Raw genomic sequence first — 19,808 nt, forward strand, 5'->3', positions numbered from 1 at the left:
CCTCTGCTTGCCACCCTTTCCGCAACGGGCTCCCTTAGAAGCTGAGATTCGATTCAAAAAGGCTACGCGGCTAATGCATTCTGAAATAAAGATGAAATCGTGTATTTCGATTGAAGATAGAACGCACTTACGTAATTTTAACTAAACTAGCAGCGTCAAGAAAACATAAGACAATATCATCTCTGCACTTATCATTCAACCTGCACCTATATTTTTCGAATAAATATTCCAATGCTTCACATCTGACAGCTGACAGCTGGACTTCATTCACAATCATTCGAAATAGGGCCAATTAATTAATATTTCGTGAGCTTATGTGAATATTAGATCGAACTGAAACCGTAGTCACAGGACTAGAATATTACACGCGAGAACAAGCCATTGAAAGAAATAACGCGTATTTTCGTTTTTTTTTTTTTTTTTTTTTTTTTTGATAACAGTTCATAGAGAAGTGTGTGGTAACCCGATTTATTATTAATAAAAAGGTTTAATGAGAAAAAGGGTAAGAGTCACGACCAAAACGATTCAATTAATAGGTGTATAAATAAATTTCTTCCGTTTTTTGTTCTTTTCTTTTAAATATTCTTATTATAAAGCTTAATAATCGCAATACGCGTAACCAATATCTATGGTCTTTTGCCGTGTATCGTCTAGCGCATGGATGCTCTTATGGTGTAAAGTTGCTGGTTTGCAAGGGAAATGGTCATCGATTCATTTTCGCATATCTTTAACTTGTGTAAATCGATGACTTGCTAAATATGATTACATTAATCTCAGCAGGTGGTAATCAGGTCAGGTCAGGTCAGGTCTGGAGGATAACCGAATGCGGTAAAACTTTCCAGCCTATGCTGAAAATTATTTCCTTATTGTTATTGGGATGAATGTATACGAATTTCATCGTTTTCAAGGCAACAACAATTTTTTGCCCAAAATATCGCAAATCATCTTTAGTGCGATTTCAGTCGAAACTAATTTAATGCATTTCCATAAATGACACCCATCTCCTTAATCTTTCACTAACCGACAACCTTGTAAATAACTGAAACATTGTTTGTCGTTCAAATAAATATCAATATTGAAGTTATCGCTAACTAGAATTTTCGTGAAACTTGAACGGCCCAAGCGCATTTTATGAAACGACAAATTTTAATGCAACAAATTTATTTGTACATCTAATCTTATGTAGTCACAGTCCTTCATTTCCGATCTATCAAATTATTGTATATTCTTTTCTCAAAGTTAAGACTTAACGTTGATTTTAATTTCAATTATTACTATTTATTAAAAAAAAAGGTCCATTCGTTGTGTTTTTGTACTGAAAACCCAACTTCAACTAATCTCTAATTTTTGGCCATAATTCAAATTTGAAAAAAAAAATAAAAATAAAATTTTTTTTTCTATCATTCATTATCTAATTCGATTGATTAGCAAGATAGTTAATGATAACTTAAAAATTTTCCTTTGTGAAGCTAAGAAGAGAACGACACGACATTTACTTGAGTTGAGTTGAGTTGAGTTTAGTTTTGTGTTCTAATCAATTGGACCTTATTATGGAAGAAGTAGTGCAATAATAAACTTACCGTTCTTAATAAAAGGCTAAAGAAATTTATATATATATATATATATATATATATATTTATATATATATATGTATATATACATATATATATATATATATATACATAAACAAATCATCCACAATATAATGCAACACAGATGATGTTGAACATCAAAATCGCTAACGGTTTCTATTATATATATATATATATATATATATATATATATATATTTCCAATCTGCTCTTGATTTTCTCTTTGTCGTTGTTGTTGTTGTTGTTGTTGTATCTTCTTCTTCTTCTTCTTGTTCTTATATAAATTCCTATTTATTTATAAAGCAGCAAGCATTTCGTTTGTTTATCTTTTGTTTTTTTTTTTTATTTAAATTTTAAATTTATTGGCGAATTTAAGCGAGCATTGAGATGACTTGATTTAAGAGCTGATCTTAAAGGCTCTGCAGAACTTTTAAAAAGTAATTTACTATAAAATATATAGTAGTTGTAGATGTTGTTGTTGTTGTTGTTGTTGAATTTGTGGCTGATGATGAAGTTAATGATGATGATGATTTTGGTATCAATCCTTCTTTATTTTTTATATATATATATTTATTTTTTATTTTTTTATATTTCTTAAAATATATATATATATATATATATATATATTTTTTTTTTTTTTTTTATTTTTTTTATATACTTCCACGATATTCTGAAGGTGGTCGCCTTGGTTTATGCGTTTTATTTTTTATTTTTCTTCTTGTTGTTGTTTCTGTTGTTTCTGTCGTTTCTTTTTTTATTTTTTTTATTTTTTATTTTTTTCTTTTTTTGCCGAAGATAGCTCCGAGAACTGCTGTTATATGATAATATTTATTGCAAATATTATTGATATTATTTTGTAAACACTTTAAGCTTGCTGTTCAACAGGAGGGAAAGCCTGATAAGCTGCTAGACCTTCGTTGAAAGTGGCAAAGGCAAGATTTGTGTCTACTGTAAAATGTGCAACAGCAGGAGATAAAGGTTTTGCGTAATTTCCAGTTGTCGTTACAGTTACGAATGCATTGCCGTCAGTTGTCATATTTATTGTAACACTATCTGGACCATTGTACCACAATTTTAGAACCAACATTTTTCACGTATTCGATATTATTTCAAATGGGGAAAAATTTTCCAGTTTCGTTTCGTTTCGTTTCCCAATTCCAAGTGAACCTTGAACCGCTTAAAGTTTTACTTTACTTTGCGGCAGCTTCACACGCTTCTTTTTTGATTCTCCAAAACCAATTAAATTATATATATATATATATATTTTCTCATTAACGTTGCTAAGGAGGCCTGGTAATCGTTTCTTATTATTTCTTATTTAAATGGGGATGATGGTGGTAGTTATGTTGGAAGTAGTAGTGGTAGTGGTTGTGGTAGTGGTGGTGGTGGTTGTGGTGGTGGTGGTGGTGGTGGCTGTGGTGGTTGGTGGTGTATAGCAGAAATGAGAGAACTCCTTGGGGGATTTATTCAAACTTTCAAATATTAAATCAAATTCTCAAAACATTAAAAAATTCAACTGAATTAAATGGAAAAAGTGTTGTTGTGGCGGGACTTTAGGCTTCCATTATTTAAATAGGTTAGAATATGTTCTCCTATAATCAAAGAAAAATCCAACGTTATGTTAACGTAATTATGCTGCTCTGTTTGGTCAGTAGTTGCATTGCTTGACTGTTGCAAAGCTATTAGTGTTTCTTTAGATGGGCCAATAAATCGTGAATTAGGATATTAGGATTTCCGTTGATCTTGGTAAAAGAAAATTTCCAAAAAATTTTTTTCGATAAATTACGTTTAAAAAAATTTGAAGGAATATTTTATAATCAATAATAATAATAATAACGAGATGTTTGTTATTACAATATGACGGCGTTGCAGTGGTAGTAGTGGTAGTAGATGTTTGTAAAATCCTGTTTTTAATTTCCTTTTCCTTTAAGTTTTTAAATTATATATTCAACAATATTTCATTTCTCATTTTTCGGAATCGCTTTGCAATTTCTCTCTTTCCGTTCCTTTCTTTTTTGCTCTTCCTCTTCCTCTTCCACTTCCTCTCTCTCTCTCTCTCTCTCGCTCTCTTTCTCTTTCTCGTTCTCTCTTTTCCGCTTTCTTAGCGAGTATCGTTGCTTCTCTCACTTGCCCTTGATTTATACTTTCGCACTCATATTGATGATCTGCTTCTTTTTCTCTGTGTGCAGCGTTTGTATCTCTCTCTCTCTCTCTCTCTCTCTCTCTCTCTCTGAGCTTAACTTTATTTTATTCAGTGTTTAGTAACTGAATTCTTGAAGAAGAATTATTTCACACTTTTGTTTCAATATTGAATCTTTTTACAGCTTTTCAAATTTCTGCAAGAAAATTAAATTGAAAAGTACCCAAAATTAATAATTGCAAGAAAAATGCTTTCGAATATTATTGAGAGATTGTTCTTAAAAATAAGTAAAACGAATATGCAACATTGCAATACATTACTACTCTACTACGCTACACTACGTTAGCAGCAGACTCATTCATATAATGGGAAGAGGTCGAAAAAAGTGATTCGATTCATCTTTCAGTCAGTATGCCTAAAATAAAACACAAGATGACAAACAGACGGACAAGCTTAAATTGTTCCAGAAAGTGATTTGGACACGTTTGAGTTTCTTAAACGATCTCAAATCCTTCTGCTATATACTGCATACATCCGCACAAACTTAATACACTCTTGTACACGCAATTGATGTAAAGTATAAAAAATAATAGAAATTTATTGCACTTGAAAACGAGATTTTGATAACCTTTTCGCCTTTCGTTTGAAAAGTTCTTTATATTACTTGATGGGAAAAACGATCGAATCGATAAAGCCCCACACACAGTATAAGTAAGTTTGATCTACGCATTAAATCCGGGCTACTCGGTCTATTTGCGGTTAGAAAATATAACGTATACGTAAAGTAGTTAGTTAGCTTACGGGTCAATATCGGAGACGCGTGTAATGTGTATCCTTTAAAGCCCTTTAACTTGCATTGTCATGCAAACAATTGATCTAAAACTTAGTATAAATGTCTGCTGTAACTACTATTCTTAGGAAAAAAAATAAATAAAAAATAAAAAATACAATTCCTAACATATAATAATTTAAGCCTCACTATTACGGATACCCATCAGTAATCAATTATGTGCAAAAAATTTGTTTCGCCTTTAGTTCTGTGCCGATCTTTGAACTCGTAAAACAAACGTACCCTTTCTTTTACAGTTTTCGGTTAAGCAAACAGTGCTCAAAATATTCCAAAGGGCATAATTTTCTTTTGACAGCTTCCCGCAATAAAATGACGACGTTCATGCCTTCCGAGAAACAGCTCGACAGTATGTATAGAGATGCATTAAAGATCAGTCAACAATAAATGTCAATGTTATTTGAAAAGAAGACGAAGAAGAAGAAGAAAATAATAATAATAATAATAGTGATCTCTCTGACAAGCTTCTTAGCTGAGCCCAAATCGCGAAACCTTAGATCCACCACATTGTCAACTATACAAACGCACATACATGATAGGCTAGGAACATGGCCACCGATCAATAAACATATTCGTCGATCAATTTACGCTTCCAAGGTTATCCAGATTTCGTAAAGATCTGTTTCTTAGCCAGAATAGTTATCGGAGGTGAAAAAATAGATTCTTTATGATAGATTCTTTAGGAACATAACAGCATTTGAAGAGGCAATGGCTTCTGGCAAATAAAAGCGCAATATCAAATCCCGAAATCTACATTATCAAGGAAACGCCTTGAGTCATATTTTTCTTCATAAACCTTACATTTCTGCAAGGAAGGAAATTTTAAAAATTTAGAGGAAAGGAAGCAATCTGTCGTTCGTAATGATGGCTGATGATGGCTGATGCAACAAATTAAGAAATATAAACTTAAATTTACTGCAAAGCTCATTTTAGACTTCAAAATTGTTAGTTACTTAGGCGTCCTCCAAGGAGTTTACCATGGATCATTTAAAATTTCGATCCTGCAGTGGCCACGACGTGATCAATCGAAAAACTCAATCAAGTGTAACTTATAATCTAGGACGGATGCAAAGATTGCTACGCCATCTAATTTGTGTAAACCGATCGTTTTCGACCGACTATGTAACGTCGTGTATCACTACAAGTTTTATACTTAAGGTGGGGCAGCTATGAGTATCATATGGATTCACCCAAAGGTGAATATTAGTAGGAGGCGTTAAGAGTTCAATCGGCAATCTTTCATATATTTTCATCATTTTTGGGAAGCGTAAAGCAAACACCAATGCCCAATATGGGCTTAATAACAAAAGCAACCGCAAGAACCGCAACTTGACTAATTGTTATATATGTGTAATGGATTTTTTTTGTTTAAAATTTAACTTTTCTTTCGTTTTCAATTTTCTCTAAGCTGAAGAAAATTTGACAAACTCACTACATATATATATATATATATATATATAGTGTCAGACTTGTGTTAGCATTTTCTAAACTCGAACAGATAATGAATCATAATCTGCATTATGTACTAGTCTTGTTTTTAAATATTGAAACCTTAAAAGCAAAAGCTAAAGAGAAAAATAACATACACACCGCTAAATGTGTTCATATCTGCCTATGTCCACATGTAATCTAATCAATAACAAATGCAATATGCTTTGAAAAAATATGAAAAAAATGAAAAAAATGAAAAAAAAAAAAAAACAGATGATAATTAATACAGACTACACAAATCCACATTCTCAGAATATGTAATCGTTTATTCTTCTTCATCTTCTTCTTCTTCGTTGCTTCGTGAAGGATTGCAAAAATGAGTTTTATAAATCTTTGCCGATTGTATTCAAATCTCGTAAATGCGAATGCCTCGGGAATTTTGATTGGAAATCTCTCCGATCTCTCCGAAGGATATTAAAAGGCCTCGCCTCCGCACACTGTTTTTAGAAATAAGAATAATGTCTCTCTAATCGGTTCAAATTAATTGAAATGAGTGATTGATCGGAGAGTTTGCTTCTGCCTCTTCTGCAATTCCTCACATTAACAATCGAAAATTCGCTGGAATGAAGGAATTGATGGGTGCAAGCGCATAAACGTGTAAAAGGGAGCAGGTTCATAAATTATAACTGTAAGCGCTTATATATTTTGATGATATAATTAAAAAAAAGAAAATATTGTGGACATAAGTTGTTTAAGTGCGAGAAGGTAAAATGTCAACAATGCTGTGGTCGCGAAGATCACATATATTCAGTTTGCGAAGTGTGGAGCGGCGAATAGAAGCGGTACGAACATTCGGACAGGCAAATAGGATATGATCAGGAGATGGTAAGAGTCCACAAGTGCATAAAGGATTGTTTACTATGTTAATTTTGATTAGATGATCATTACATCTCGTGTGATTGATCATCAGCCTGTTAATAAGACAAATAGTGTGACGTCGAAGTTCTCAATTGATAAGCGAAGAAGCTTTATTTATTTGACGAAATAAAGAATGTAAATGCCGATCATAAGGTGAAATAACAGGTGCGTCTATCTCAAGTTCTTCCGGATGACGCCTACATCCGCACAAACTAAATACGCCCTTCCATAATAAGTAGTGTAGTGCCTTAATTAAAAAAAAAAAAAAAATTGACTTTTTTTTTTTGTATATATAATTGATTTGGGAATTTCGGATCTTGATTCCCTTTCCCAAGAAAAGAAAAAACCTTTATATGGCAAAAAGGTTTAATTTTTTAATATTTCATAATAAACGTTGGCCCCTACTAGTAACTTGATATAGAAATTGCCTGCAGTAAATTTGGATAATACAGATCCATTTTTTTTGAGGTCTCACCTACATATTAAGATTGTTTTAAAAAGTAAGTCATATGTCTATATGGGTACGAAGTGTAATATTTTATGCTTTATAATGGAAAGAATCGAAGAATAGGAACCTAAAGGAGACAATTAAATTGGGTAAATTTGGATCATATTCTCATATGAGATCTCTCGCAAGCAAGGTACGATTTGATATAGAAACGCACTATAGTTTTTAGTACGAAACAAATGAAAAATTGTATAGAGCGAATTGAAATATTTAAGAGTATGTAATGCAGCGCTCTCGACGTTGCTCGGTTATAATGTTTTTATTTTATTTTTTATTTTTTTTAAACGATACAGCGATACGCTATATTTTTGGCAATTCGTCCTATCAAAGCTCTTCAATTATGAAGTAGTTATTAATGGTTGAGAACATATCGACAAAAAAAAAAAAAAAAAAAAAAAAAAAAAAAAAAAAGCGCGCGCAAATCATTTAATCTTGTATGCATGACAATTACTTGTACACCTTTTACAATCATACTAATTTCATCGATACTAATACTAATACTAATTTCACCTCGGAATGTCTTATGAGCAAAATATAAATCAATTTACCCGGTTCATAATGTTCCCGTGCGAATCAGATAGAAAAATGATACAATTAAGCGAATATAATAGTTGAACACTAGAAAATTTTCCCCTAAATTTTGAACGGAAGACAGAGAGACCAGAGAGACGTCAGAAAGGGGGATATCTTTCCGATCGATTCGCAGTTTGTTCCATCAAACGACTTACATGCAGATACGATAGTTTCGATTTACAGACCTGAGAATAATACTACTATAAGTGACATGAGTTCATAGAATAAACCGTATCAGGAAGATGACGCGAAAGCTTAATGACTTCACATAGCAGCACAGTTGCAAAAGCAAAAAAAAGCAAAAAATGGATGATTTCAACGGATTTTAACAAGTTCGGTCAGCTCCTGAAACGCAGGCGAAACGTTGTGTATCTTTGAAACAAATTGAACTAATTGGATTTTTCAAAGCTTCAAGGTTACATCGCAGCCCGCAAAAGGAGAGGAACGAGAATAGAATGTGGCAAGGAAGGCTAGACGAAAGCAACGAAGAACTCAAATATACATTTTGTGAATATACAATGATATATGTATATATATGTATATATTGTATATATATGTATACAATCGAATAATCGAAACGATTTTTGTTTTTGTTAATTTGCTTAAAGTTACAGTAAAACTCAATTCTTTAGGTAATCACACGCTATATATAGATAAGCAAAGCCATATAAAGAAATTGGATTTTAATCTTTCATTATATTGATTAATATTTCATATTCAACGTATGTATATATATGTATATGTGTATATATATATATATATTGAGTCGTCTTTGGCACACATTGAGAAGAAATAAAAAACGAGTCAGTGTCAGTGTAATATCAGAACTATTTAAGAAACGAGTCAGTGTCAGTGTAATATCGCGACCTATCCAAGAAACGAGTGCAAATAGTTAAAAGATTTCATTTATAGGCAAAGTCAAGTCTCACCTTAATAATCATTAACTTGTGGTAGTTTCAAGTAATAAGCCATATGTTGGAGGAATAGATGAAGTAAAATATAAAAGACTCTTTATAACCACGTTGGTAGTATGTTTTTCAGTGTCCATTAAACCGAGCATACACTCGTACACACATTGTTCGGTATTATTAATCGTTACTCCGTTTGTGCCAAACAACAGTAGGTCAAGTATATAGGTTGGGTCGTTTTTTATCGACTAATATATGTATGTATATATGTTTTGAAACTTAACAAGGCGTATAAATATAATAATTATAATTATAATAATAAAAACACAAATCAAGCATTAGTAAACTAAATAAACATTAACGCTCTAGCGAATTATTCATTTTCTTCTTCTTTTTTTTTTTCGTTTTTATTTTGACTTTTTAATATAGAAAACGGAACAACAAAAATATAATCAAGTAAAATATGCATCCATTTATAGAAAACTGAATACAAACATATATTACATGCATAAATGCATGTGTGATAACTAATAAAAGCTACATTATATATATATATATATAATAATACATATGTATGTCATGCATGTGCCTTAGACAGCACATGTGCAGTAGTAGAAAATAAAATGCACCATATATGTTATTAGGTTGCAAGAGACGCAATTAAAGCACTGTTACTCTAATGCTACTTATATATGTATATATATGTATATGTATATATATCAGATTATCATGAATATTTGAAAAATTAACGTCATATAAGTTTCATAAATCCTTCGTATTTGTCTCAATTAGTTGCCTTGATTTTATCGTCGCAACTCATAATTTAGTATTTTATTATACCCTACATAGCTTGGGGTATATTAAATTAGTGTGGTAATATGTAACATGAAAAAGGCCTTGCGATTGGCCCATCTTTTATTATACCGATCGATGCCAAATCATAATTTGAATTGATCTAAGCCCGTTTGTCCGTCTAATGTCTGTTCATCTAAATTTGTGCTCAAATTGCAGGTCACAATTTTCGAGATATTTTGGTGAAATTTGGTCCAGTGACCAACATGAAAATGATTCGTTTTGATTCACATTTTCGATCACTCCTCTTATAACGCCCTATTCTGAAAAGTCGTTATGTGAGAAATATTGCAATTTTCAAAATTTCTCGACAAAAGTGGCGATGTAGTAGCATTTTGGCATTCTTAATGGAAACCTTGCATCATTTTTGAATACCCTCTCATTAAGGAAGACTGAAGTTTCTATGACAAAGGGGTATAATTTTCAATTCTTCATGATGAAAATTATATCATAATAGTAATTTAATATAAAAAAAACTGGACTGTACCAAATTTGGACCCTGTCGGGCTATTTTTTAGATTCTACCCTAATAAGGATTTTCACGAAAATTGTCCCTTTGTAGAGTAGTCTAAGGTAAGTCTAAGTTTCAACAAGTGGTGATGGAAATTGAACTCTACGCCTATTTTTGGATCCTGTCCTATGTAAGGATTAAACTTGTTCTACATTAGGTTGCGTTTTAGTCCCTCTTCCCCATAAATATTCATATGAAGACTATGCCTTTATATAGATATAACTTTTGTGTTGTATAATAAAAATAAGAATTGTGTTAGACAATGTGATGTAATTTAATGGCTTAATGGTCGGCCTTGCTCGACTACAATGTTCTTATTTGCTTTTTATTATTTTTTGTAATTCTCACCCAAAATTCTTTACTACTATAAAAAATTAACCGTTATTCACAGTAAGTACGGCGCATTTCCAAATTTCGAAAAAATTTCATGTTAACTTTAATAAAAGTCTGTCACAATGTCATATTGTCTATGAAAGAATATAAGTTTTTCCAATCGTTGTACAGACAGTTATGTTTCGCATAGAATGGTATACACATATCGTTATATATGTCACTGTACTTATTACTATTTACACAATTTTTATGTTTTTATAGTTTTCTTTTTTTTCGAAAGGGTATATAACGACGATAATTTTTCTTTGTTGAGCGATAATATATTTAAAATGGTTAATTCTTTAATACCTTCGATGTCTTCTTCATTTATTTCGGGCATTCTATTTAAGGTATAATAAAAAAAATGTAAAAATAGTACAGTGGGCTATAGGCCACCATCTACACCACCCTGTAGTTATTTCTTTAACGACTTCTCAAAATGGGACTTTATATGGGAAGTAGTCAAAAAAATGTTTCAATCCGAATTGTTTCCAATAGCTTTTGTCGTCGACTCAAAATAGGTTTCATTAAAATATCTCAAAAATTGTGGCTTGTAGACTGAATATAAGAAAACGAGACGGACAAACGGACAGACAAACTTTGATCGATTCAGAAAATGATTCTAAAACGATTGGTATGAAAAAAAGACGTGTCTATCTCAAGTCCTTTTGGGTATTACCCACATCCTCACAATCTTAATACGCACTTGTACCGTAAGTGACGTGTAGAGTGTAAAAATATTAAACCTTAGTATGTGCTAGTAGTGTAGTTAGTATGTAAACGCCGTAAAAATAACCTGCACCTATCTTATATGAACCTATATAATCTGTAGATCAGAATCAGAAGATTTTATTAGTGGGTATTGAGCTTCGTTACGCGTACCAGCCAAACCTAAGACTGCATCGATCTGTGGTGAATGTGTTAGGGGTGGCAGAACTTCCCGTTCGAAATGCAATAGTGCCTCTGTGGGCAACAGCAGCAACAAGCAGCCCAACTGGCATTTTCATACAAGTTGCGAGATGGATATTTCTCCTTCTTCTGGACCCCTGCCATCGCATGTAAACGTTTAGATTTCTAAAGTCGATTCATCGACTAACATACTATTTGAATGTTCTCTGAGAGTTTGAGATGGGTTTTCGTCCAATAAGTCCTCCAATTCATTGTTTTCGAGCTTTGTTGATCCTGCAGTGGGCGGTTTTTTGTCATTCACATCAAAATTGTCGCTTTTAAATCGTTTAAACCAAGATTCACAATTGGGATATGATGGCGCAGCTTTCTTCAAATTAAATAAAAACAAAAATCAATCTCGAAAATGCAATTGTGAGATTCCCACGATTAGCATCGGATGTGCAGAAAACGTAAAAAATGTGAACAAATAAAAATTTGATCACTTATAACTTTGAATGGGCGTAGCAGATTTTTTCCATTTTTTTTTTACATGAACAGAATAGTATTGAATTAAAGTAGATACAGAAAATTTCAGCATTCCAACTAAATTTTTGGTTGGAGTAACAGATATGTGCCCAGCTTACGTTTCACTTTGGACGTGTGCTTTGACCAATTTGAACCATTTTCGGCTGCAATCTGAATACTATGAAAGTGCTTGCAATGTTTTTGCCAAATTTAAAGCCAATTGCTTCATTTTAGCGATCAGAAGAATTTTTACTACTGACAGACAGACGGACATATTTAAATTAATTTAAAATATGATGCGGATCATGAATATAAATACACTATGGCCACTTTAAAGCTTTCTTCTGAGTATTGCAAACGTTTTGATAAAACGAATATATCCTTATTCCTCGGTGATGGGTACAAAAACGAATTAAAATTTTGTTCATCGCCTGGCATATTGTAAGAAACTTATATAATATCGAAATCGGAACAACTTAGAAACAAAACCAGTTTCTTCTGGACATGATGAAAACCCATGAAGTTCTTACTTTAATGCTTGTCACATCTCACAATAATAGGATAATGTACATTTACCACTAAGATTCGATTACGTAATAAATTTTTTTGTTCCTTTTCTTTTAACTTTAATTTTGAACTTAACTTTTTAATGGTGAAAACACCAAAGTAGAAATTCGAAGCATGTATTATTACTGACGTTAACCGTAGTAATTATCTTGAAGTAATTTGATCTAAAAAAGCAACTATATATCAGTTATATCAGTTTCTATCCGAAATAAATTACCTCTCAAAACACTCTTTACTTAAAAATCCCTTCTTAAAGACGTGTTATGATTCAATCAACCGATATAGCCGAAATAAGTGAAACTGCTGCCTTTGAGAAGTCAATCATTAATTCATTATCAATTATCCTTACATTTACTAACTATGTCTCTTAGATTGTCATATGTATTTATTTAAAGTAATGGGTATCCAAGATTCGCCTTAAATCGAATAGAATTTTCTTACATTTTATGTTTTAAACACTCACATGACAAACTACATACGCGATTATTACTGCAATTAACTTTACACAAATTAGAAAAAAAAAAAAGAAACAGTGCATAGTTAAGCGAAAAACTTTATGTGACCTTGAATTCCTTATGTATGCATTTGCAAATCTTAAGGCTTGAATATTAATATTGTAATAGAAAAAAACTAAAACAAAACAAACGTTGTTTTTTTTTTTTTTAATTAAAACAAATCATAGCAGATTTGCAAGCACATGGTTTACATGACTGGCTTAAATTAAAATACAGTTAAAGCTTACAATAAAAACCGAAAAAATTCAAAAAATGTTAATTGTCATACAAACATTTATTACATGGAAAATAAAGAGCGCGGAGAAAACTATATATATATATGCACGCATGCATATACGAGTTTGACTGACTTGAACACACACAAAACTAAGAGAACATTAATAGGTCTTTAAGATATATGGTGATCACTTGTTTTTTATCTTCTTCTTGCTTTGCATAGTTAAACCAGAAGAGATCAAAAACATGTGAAAACAAAAAAAAAAAAAAATAGTAATAATCACAATAATAAAAACAATAAGAGGAAAAACAAACAGAAATAACAATGTTATCTAATGTGTGTAAAAAAAATGTAAAAAGAAATGAAAGTAACAGAGGTAAGAGGTAAAGTTTTTCCTTTCTGTTAATTTTAATAATGGGGGAAAAGGTACGAGATGTAATTACATAACTTTCCAAAAAGCGATTTTTAGAGAATAAAAACAAAACAAAAAAAAAAAAACGTTTATAATAAAAACATTATTTTTTAATTAAAACGTACAAATAACGAAAATGATGATAAATTTTCTTCAGACCTTTGGCAAAAATTGGCAGCGAACAGAGAAAATAATTTTTCTGCTTCTTCTCTTCAGCTTGTAAATTCGTGATTTTTTCTCGTTTTTCTTAAATTTTTCGTAAAGTCGTTTTTTTTTTCTTTCTTGTTTTTACTATTATTAAAAATCGCAAAAAAAAAGAAGACAAAAAAGAAATTATTAAGCTTTTTGTTTACATATTTGGCAAGATTTTAAATTGACAATAAAACTACGTAAAATTTTGTAAGAAAACAATTAAGTACAAATTCCGTATACACACATACTTTTACACATGCACGCACATGCAAACACATACGCGCGCGCGTATATATATATACATTATGTATTGAATTTTACACTCGGTTTCGTTCTTTTAAATGTTTGTTTTTTAATTTTAATATCCTTAAGTACACTTGATATTTTGTATATATTTTCAAACCTCTTGAATCGTTGTTGTAAAAAAAGTATAAATTTTTATAAAATAATAGAGCAACAAAATAAAAATCAAAACCGTTTTAAAGCCCTCAATACAATGCGCGTTAAAGAGCAATGAGCGTGAGTGCATATAGCACGACTAAATCGTAAATTGAGTTTCGTTTAGCCAAGAAGTAGTAGCAAAAAATAGGGAAAAAATTAATGAAAACTTACACACACACAGGTACAATATGTAGCCTGTATCGTTATATTGGCATTAACAACGAACGAATATATCTTTCTCTCCCTCTCTCTCTTTTTTTAACTGCGTAATGCTAGTTTAGTGTTTAACTTGTTTTATGTAGGCTTTCTTTGTTGATTGAAACGCGTTTTGTTTTCTTATATGCGGCTTACATATACAATTTAGATTGTAAATATTAATTCACTGAAGTTCTTTTGCAGACGTAATGGAGATCGATAATAACATTCCTTTTATATCGCAAGTGTCAGTGTGATTTGTCTTATTTACAAAATTATTAATCCTTAGCAATGCGAAAAAAATCCTGCTAAAATAATTAGGTATGTCATTCAAAATTATTATCTAACGCTGTCACTTCGAAAAAGTATTAAGCATAGAAGTACATTACATTAATTTCCTCACTGTATTGGTATTAATCAGTGAGAACTTAAAAAAATTCATATATAATAACGTCTGCCTTCTATTCAATTATGGTGTGTATTTCGAAAAGAAAGCTGAAATTTGATTCATATATTCAAGTTTGCAAATGAAAATAATCCGACCACAAATAAGCATGCAATTTTGATAATTGCAACAATTCTAGATTTTGATGCAACCGATTTCCCTCTGGTACGAACACAAAATTATGTTAGTGAAGTTTTATTCGATTTTTGACGAATCTTGGTTTTTGATGAATGTATATTTGAATTCTTCCTCTGGCCATAAGTTGACAACAAAATAAAAAGACACTTTGTTATACCATACGTTTTTTTCTCGGAGAAAAAAATGAAATTCCTTGTATCTATTTCTTTCCATTCACAAAATATAAAATCTTGATAATTAATTCCACCAGCCATAATCAACCAAAGGTTTTCATAAAAGAAAAAACGTTATTTATTGAAAATAACATGAGAGTGTTGCCATCACTTGGTACGTCAGCCATATACACAACAATTGTGTACAGATAGCTATCTTTTTTTTTCTCCGTTTTGTATGTATACTCTCTCTGAATTCAAAATTATTTAAAGCTTTTTTGTATACTTAAATGCTGTCTCTCTAGTGTTCGCTCTCCCGCGTTATCATTAATTAATATTCGAATATTGAAAGTGGGAAATATGTAAGTTATTTGCATTAGTTAAAGGCGGGAATAAAGCGGTTAATAAAATAACTCCTTCTTATTGTACTTCGTATTCATCGAAATTGTAAAATTCTATTATAAATATAAAAATAAGAACACTCTCTCTTTCACATTCACGTATGCGTTAAACATAAGAGTTTAAAAAAAACATAAGAATTACTACAGCTCTTCTTCTCTTATGTCGAATTGATAAGGTGACCAGAATATTTTGGCAGAAAAGTGTTACACACAGCCTAATTTCTGATTGCGCGTAAAACTAAATCGTTTTTTTTTTCTTTTACCTGTGTTTATATGCATTTACTTCTAGTGACAGAAGAAATGCGATGCGATGAAAATAAGTACAAGATTCGAAAAATGAACATAGTACTACGTAAGGGAGTACCGTTGGTGACCTTATAATTATTCTATTTTTAGGATAACAGAATATATTTTGTTAGCATGTTTCACATATGTAGTTAAATTAAAGTTAAATATAAATGTAAAACCTTCAAATAATTCTTTAGATAATATTTTTTTTAGTTTTAATGAGAAAATAGTGTAGTAGGTTGTGTTAACTTTGTAATTCTATTCATAATATTTAAATGACACGCGTAGAGAATCCTTCTCGGTATTTTTATGTTATCTTCTTTTATACAAAACAATATAATGCGCTGAGTTTCGTGTAATTTTAATGAAAAGTCAAACCAATGAACCCAACTTTGTATCGCTTGCATATAAATAAATGTACACAAAATTTACGTGATGCACTCACTCACTTATATAAAGTGTAACTGCACACATGTTTAACTGGAAAGCATACAAAACACACTCATACATATAAACACGCATACACACACACAAGAGTGAAATAAACATTACAAGTATGTGTGCAAACGTACCTAAACAAATAGCTGCTGCTTTTGCTTTTTAAATTGATTTAAAACGGTTCAATTGCCGAATAGAAAAACGAAAACTTTTCATAACATTACAAAGGGTACCTGCTCCGCAAGTAAATTAGGGCTTTCAGGAATTTTATTAAAATGAATAAACAAGAATTATTTCCGAAATGTTTTCTTATTAAAAGCGTAAAAGTTTTATATACTTTGATATATGATAAAACCTGATATCAATCTTATTATCTATTAAATGAAATAATTCACGTTTTGATAAGTTTCTTATTTTTTATATGCGTGACTAGAAAAAGGATGTCTCTTATTTTTGTCATTTACTTTGGAATAGTATAATGTACAAATATAATTTTTACCAAAATCTCATTAAGCAGACACACATATATATGTAGATTTTGCAGCCTTCACATACATCACCCCACTGTGGAGTTATGTTAAATTGATCACATGAGTCGTAACAAGAACAACTGTATAACCAAGTTTATGAAACGTGCTCCTCCAAGGAGTATTCTACCCTTTTTAACCTGTAGCTTGTATCCCGTTGCTCTGTCGGTACATATTTTTTTCCTTGCTTTTGAAAGTAGGTGGTAAGAAGCAATGTGTAGGAAATGTAAAAAAATGGAAAAATTGAAAAACAAAATCAGAAACAAAAATTATATGTGATATGGGTCGCACCTCTAATATTCACATTCTATAATCTCACGATCACTTGTATAGTAATTTATCACCTTTTTTTTTCGTCGACCATATGCATATCAACAGTAGAGTTTTACATGTTCGTGGAAATTATTTGCACCGATTTTTACATAATATCTGTTATAATGAAAGCAAGATTTCTTTGCCTTACTACTATCGCACTTGTAAGCGCATTTTTGCATTACAACGTTAAGGGAGTCGTTTGGTTATTTGTGCTAGACTTTGAGTTGATATTTTAGGTGAACTACGGATTCGTTTTTTTTTTTTTACGTACATTGTAGGGGTCACATGATTTTAACTTAACTTGTCGCCAACAGTTATATATATACACTCAGCTCTCGTTTTACACGGTAAATACGAAGCTTAGAAAATCGTGCAAAAAAAATCGAGTAAAAAATAAAAATAGATGCGACATATGGTAAATTTGTGGTATGTTCACTTTAAAAACTCATGTACGATGACAAAAGTCTAAATATTTTCCCAAAAAACCGTGCAAAATAAGTAACAATGAAATTCATATTACATATGCATCAGGCGAAAACAATTCATTTATATATATATATATATATATAACATATAAAAATTTGAACTGAAATTAGGAATAAAAATCACTTTTGCAACTATTCATCGCTACATTATTACCGGATTAAAAATGATATGATCAGTAGATATGTCAGGTATGTCTAGCACAACTGTCGGGTTTAATTCAAGTGAAGAATGCAAGAATCGTTACTAACAGGCTCAGATTGGTTTTTCATATGGTTATAAATTTTGTTATAAGCTTCTGCAGACACTGTCAAAAAATTAGAATTAGAATAAGTGAAAACATTATAGTTGGACTAGGCCCGGCCCTACACCACATTGTCTAATACAATTCTTATTTTTGCCATAGAACACAAAAATTCTATCCTGTTTTTACAGGAACACGGTATTATGGAACTGTACATTAAAAAGCTCTTTGCAAATGAAGTCTCCCGTTCCGATAAAATGGTTGTGCCCAAGATGTTCAAAAATTGAGGCGCTTCAATTTACGTGCTATTGTCTGACGTGCTCTAAGTCTGACAGACAGACATGGTTTAATCAATTCAGACTTTTACGCTGATCCCGAATATATTTATAGGATCTCTGAAGATTCCCTTTAGGTGTTACATACATTGTGGAAAAGAACAAAATGAGTATACTGTCATCTTACAGCGGTGGGTATAAAACTGGATTAACTATTGACCAATAAATAATCAGATTTTTTTTTTTCCTAGATTGGTTTTGTCTTTTGTTTGAAACATTTCAGCCCTTTGTGTTTAGGGGTGTATTCAGTTTGTGGAGATAGATATCGATGCCCAAAATAACTTGCAGAGACACATCTTGAATTGTATTAAACGATTTAGAAAGTTGTTTGTCCGTCTATCCGCCTATCCATGTATGTTTGTGTTTAACTCGCAGGTCGCAATTTTTGATGTTGATTTCATTTAAGGACCATTTTTTCGATCACTCCCTCCTACCAACCCTCCCTCCCTTCCCCTGCGCATATAAAGCCTTATTTTGAAAAGCTGTTATATGAAAAACAATGCAAATTATCAAAATTTTTAACACTTTGACATTCTAAATTGAATACGAAGAAGTTGGTGCGGCTGAGGCGAATTTTTGAACCGTTTAACTGAATCTTTACATGGTAAAAATGTTCAATATTTAATATTTTATGAGGCAAATTGTTTCACACAAAAGTAATTTAATATAAAAACGAATCTTACCGAATTTGGACCAAGTAGGTCTGTCTTCTTGATTTCACTTTAGATAAGAGTTCTAATGATAAATACATTTTTTATATGATAAAAATGTCCAATTTTCGATATTTCATGAGGTAAATTGTTTCACTACAATAATTTTGATATATAAAAAACCTTAACTGTATCAAATTTCGGCCAAGTAGATCTATTTTTTTGAATATCATCGCATACATAAATTATGTTATATTAAATATTATGCTCATACATGCCCTGATCTAATTTTTAATATATTATAGTAAAAATGAGACCATAGTGGCAATGTAACATAAAAGTTGAGGAAAATAGAGAATTTAAATCGAACAACCGTATTTGGTACAACCTATGTCTAATTGGCTGCAGTTGCTATGACGAAAACAAATGGAAAAATAATGAAATTTTCAATAAGTAGATTTTATTTGTGTCCTATGGGCCACGTCAGTTGACCTTTTTTTTGGTCGTCGTCTAGTTCAAGGGCTTTCATCATATGTATGCCATCTATACATAAAAATAATAAATAATTTTTAGTGTATTATCGCGAAATTAAAGAAATAACTGTATTAGCGGAACCGATGTTGGATATTATCCGACTATAATGCTTTCACTTGTTTGTACCTTCGGTTAAAGCTTTTCAAAATTTTCTCTATGAAATCCGATTAAATCGTCAAATATGCGGATTTAATTGTTGCTTTAAAATTGTGCGTCAAACATAGGCAAAGGAATAAAAGGACAAAGCACCCACGA

At 31.2% G+C, this 19,808-nt stretch overlaps 1 protein-coding gene and 1 long non-coding RNA gene across 3 annotated transcripts in view; both read right to left on the reverse strand.

The window, feature by feature from the left end:
• Nucleotides 1–1,766, reverse strand: part of LOC119632903 — a 10,439-nt gene extending 8,673 nt beyond the window's left edge. The window contains exon 1 of the mRNA XM_038026062.1: nucleotides 1,581–1,766. The gene's annotated coding sequence lies outside the window, so the exon portion shown is untranslated. The remainder of the gene's footprint in view (nucleotides 1–1,580) is intronic.
• Nucleotides 1,767–2,235: 469 nt separating this feature from the next.
• On the reverse strand, nucleotides 2,236–14,390 carry LOC119644777. 2 transcript variants are annotated; one of them, XR_005248572.1, is made up of 3 exons: nucleotides 14,371–14,390; nucleotides 13,935–14,066; nucleotides 2,236–3,927 (listed from the first exon to the last, which is right to left on the reverse strand). It is a non-coding gene; the product is annotated as an uncharacterized LOC119644777 (long non-coding RNA). The 2 variants fall into 2 exon arrangements; XR_005248571.1 differs by lacking the exon at nucleotides 14,371–14,390 and adding an exon at nucleotides 14,216–14,363.
• Between the last annotated feature and the right edge of the window lie 5,418 nt (nucleotides 14,391–19,808).

This window comes from Glossina fuscipes, unplaced genomic scaffold (assembly GCF_014805625.2).
Source record: "Glossina fuscipes isolate IAEA_lab_2018 unplaced genomic scaffold, Yale_Gfus_2 0, whole genome shotgun sequence".
Taxonomy (NCBI): Eukaryota; Metazoa; Arthropoda; class Insecta; order Diptera; family Glossinidae; genus Glossina; species Glossina fuscipes.